The sequence below is a fragment of the Nicotiana tabacum genome, chromosome 6 (assembly GCF_000715075.1).
Source record: "Nicotiana tabacum cultivar K326 chromosome 6, ASM71507v2, whole genome shotgun sequence".
Lineage (NCBI taxonomy): Eukaryota > Viridiplantae > Streptophyta > Magnoliopsida > Solanales > Solanaceae > Nicotiana > Nicotiana tabacum.
In genome coordinates this window covers 97676781-97681114 of record NC_134085.1, presented here as the reverse complement: position 1 = coordinate 97681114, position 4334 = coordinate 97676781, and positions in this window count along the sequence as shown.

Genomic DNA, 4334 nt, shown 5'->3' with positions numbered 1-4334 from the left:
CCTACACACCACTGAGAGCTCGAACAACGAGTCCATGACTACAACCCTCGAACTATTAGATGAAAAGCGAGAAGCCTCACTGGTCCGAATGGCCGCCCAAAAGCAAAGGATCGAAAGGTATTATAACAGGAGAACAAAACTTCGACATCTCGGGGTCGGGGACTTGGTCCTAAGGAAAGTCAACCTCAACACCCGAAACCCTATGAAGGAAAGCTAGGCTAAAATTGGGAAGGACCATACCGCGTCCTCGGAGTAATCGGCAAAGGGTCCTACAATCTCGGTACCATGGAAGGCCAGCAGCTTCCAAGCAATTGGAACATATCAATGATGAAACGATACTACTGTTAAGGTATGCATTGCACTCTTTTCCTTCGACCGGATTTTATCCCAAAAAGGGTTTTACCGACAAGGTTTTTAATGAGAAAACATCTATATACTTCCTAAGGAAGATCCAGCAAGTATTCAAGGCTTCTTTTGCAATCAACCTCAAATACTGGGGGGCATTCCCCCTGAAGGTCACCGACTCAGAAGAGCCATGATACGCCAAGAAAGGTCTCGATAGGAAAATAATGTATCGAGCCAAATGGTCGAGCTAACCATACCCGTATAGAACAACTGGGCCCTTAACAGCAAATACATGTATATCTATACCAAGTAATCAAAGAATACTTCCTAAAAGCATTTGGCGTTTCAAGGAAGCTGGATATCTTTGCAAAAAATGGCTCCAAAGCCGAAAGGCGCCCGAACACTCGGGGACTGGCGTCAACAACTCGAAATAATGCGACCCCCGAGTTGGAGCTCCTAAACTCGTAAGCCCTCGATGAGGCAACAACGAGATCACAAAACAACTACAGAGCCAATAACGTCCCGAACACTCGGGGACTGGCGTCGAAAACTCGAAGCTACACAACCTCCGGGTTGGAAACTCCAAAATTATAAGCCCTCAATGAGGCAACACCAAGCTCACAGGTAATGGCTCTCGAGCCAAGAAACCCTCAATGACTCAGGGACTACCGTCAATCGCCATCTCTATCAACTTATCAATACCCGAGGCCGTAAGGTCACATGCAAGCAGCCTCGATCTCGTTTAACCTACATAAGGCAACAATTATATCTGTAAGACCTCAAGCAAGGAATGAACAATACTTGTACCAAGGGTCCAAAACTGTAAGACCTTAAAGGTATGTAAAACTTCTAAGACCTTACTAAAGGCATAAACCCGATCTCAAAGTTTCGACTATATATCAAACTTGTAAGACCCCTAAAAAGGCATACCCTCTATGTAGACTCCGAAACTACTTCATTCGGGACTTAAAGACTCCTTCCAAACACAAATGACTTCGGTTACAAGGTTGTAGCAACCAAACTAACATGACTAGGGTACGCCCGACCGTAGTTACAAATCACAAGCCGTCAATTGCTTCGAATATACTTCGAAAAGAATCGGTTAAATAGGCTACCCTCTACATAGGCAAAAGAGCTTCGACCACGTTAGCTCCTAAACAACTAGCTTCGAGATACTCAGCCTCCGAGGCAAACCTCCGAGGTGCTCGATCATCGCCATATAATGACTCACAATCGAGGTTTTTATTAAGCCATCGAAGAGTCAGGCAAACATCATTTTAAAAAGTCCTTAACGAGGGAAAATTAAAGCCTATATTCTTCGCATCGACCCATGGTGCAAGAGCCATTGTTGGTAGCCCACAAAAAAGGTTGCATCAACCCAAGGCGTAAGAGACATTGTCGCCAGCCCACGTAAAAGCTCGCATCAACCCAAGGCGTAAGAGCCATTGTTGCCAGCCCACATAAAAGGTCGCATCAACCCAAGGCGTAAGAGCCATTGTTGCCAGCCCATATAAAAGGTCGCATCGATCCAACACGTAAGAGCCTGAGGGCCAGCTTTCAATTCAAAAACTTGAGGGTCGAATGAGCTTGAGTCATAACCTGATTCGGAGACTGAACCTAAAACAGTTAACTGAATACGCCCAAAGAGCAAACGCATAAGAGCCATTATCGCCAGCAGTAAAATTAAAGGTCGCACCAACCAAACGCGTAAGAGCCACTATTGCCAGCACTAAAATTAAAGGTCGCACTAACCAAACGATTAAGATCCACTGCCGCCAGCGCTAAAATCATAGGTCACAGTGACCTAACGCTTAAAAGACTGGTCTAACCCGAGAACACTCAGGGGCCAACTTTCGACCATCATGGGCCGCTAAACAATAGAAAAAACCCGAGGGTATAACCCAAGGTCTAAGATCTCGAATTGATTTTAGCCTCATACAGATAGTCCCCGCGGTTCTTAGAGTGAAATGATAAAAAACGATCTTGAATTCTTGCCTCTTCGATACTCCCATTATGACGTGAGCCCATCAAAGCATTAAACGCATGACTCAAAGGCTGCGCAGAGGTCGCTGTCAACATGATTCTCGAAAAGCGCACGAAACAATATTGACTCGACTCTTCCTCTTCTCAAACACTGCCCAAATGGCTTCTATAAATACTTCAATTCGTTTGTCATTCACACTTTTACAATATCTTCAAGTTTTTAGAGCTAAGTTAGCAACATTCTTCATCCATCTTCTTTCTATGCTTGTTTCTTCATCCTCTTTCTTTGACATTAAGCTATAATCATGGCAAAAACTTCAAAAATGGTATCTAAGAAGAAGGCACCGCTTCTTCATCACGCCCGTCCAAGGGAAGACCAAAAATACCTCCAAGTATCGAGCAATGTAGCCCTGGCCACTTCGATACGGTCTCCAATTTTACCATAGAAAACTCCCCTTCTACACCGGGCCGATGCGAGCCCGTGTTTCAGTACATCAGTGTGGTGACCGACACAAAGAGGGTAAAAATAAACTGCCGATGGGGGGAGGCAGTGCAAGTAGAGATCCCCAAAGCCGAGGAAAGCATAATAGAGCACAAAGCTGGCTTCATCAGCATATACACATACCCCTTCACTCTAGGCCCCGTAGATCCTTCTTCCCCGTCGATAGATCCGGTGATTCTTGACTTTTGACGTGAATACCGAGTGACACTTGGTCAGATCTATCCTTCTTTCTAGAGGATTGTTTACATGCTCAGATAATTCTTAATCGGGTCGAGGGAATGACCTTCACCCTCGATCACTTGGTTAGATTGTACAGCCCACGTCTCATCCGAGGTTTAATCAAGCTTCATCCTCGATCTACCAAGACATTATTTGTGAGCATCGATGAGGACACAGACAGGGGATAGATAAGCCGGATTGTTAGAGTAAGAACCTTAGACATTATCCCTGCTGATAGGATGTCATTCCTAGAGAAATGGAACATGAAGCGTAAGTGTTCCTACCTCGAGCACATTTTATTGCCCCTTCTTCCCCTCCTGAAACGATTTTTTCTTGTTTATGCAGCCACCGTTTGGTACCCCGGCATGGTTTAGAATCATCCGGGATGGATCAAGTAGTTAGACTATGCTTTTCCTTACAGCGAGCATGCTTGGCATGATTTGGCCAAGATGCGGTGGCAGGCTAAGAACCATGGTAAACCCCTCTTGCTGTCGTTGCCAAGTTTCATACATGTATTCTTTGTGGTGGTAAGTTTAACATATCATGCATGTGCAGGCCTTGGGGATGGCGTGTTGATAAGATCACCTCCTCCTGGTGAAGAACAGACCTCGAAACCTGACAAGGGTAAGAAGAGGAAGAAGGAGGCATTGGTCGAGTCTCCAGAATTAAAGAAACCCAAGGTTCGCAAGCCTAAGATCGATGCCACAGTCTTGACTTCGACTGCTGCGGCAAGCCTTTGTGAAGATAATGACGATGGAGATCACCCTTTGGTACAAAGGGTAAGATGGAGTGTCGATGCTCCACAAGCTGTTGGTCGGAAAGTTGCCGAGTCGGAGGTGGCCGATGTGGACCAAACATGTACTGAAGAGACCCTCGAGTAGGGTTTGGGTGCAGTCCTCGAGCCTCAAGTCAGACATGGTACAGTCTGTGCTGGTGAATCCTCGGCTAGCAATTTTAGAGGACCTGAAACCAAAACCTTTCGGGGTCGAGAAGAGACCCTTATAGAAATTGATGCCATCGGTGGCTTTGAATCGGGCCCTGCATTTTCCCCCAGGGAAATAAGGGATGCCCAGGATGGGGATGCTGCCAATGTAGGGGCCTCTCAGGGAGAGGATGATACGCTCAAGGACTACTTCACTGGTGTCGATGAGGACACAGATCTCAATGCTCCCGTTGCTCTCGAGGAGGCTAAGAGGCTTCAAAAGCAGGTGATACTTCTTGACATACCATTTGCACTTCAAATTCTTATCCTTGCCTTTCTAACTTCTTTGTTGCAGGTCAAGAA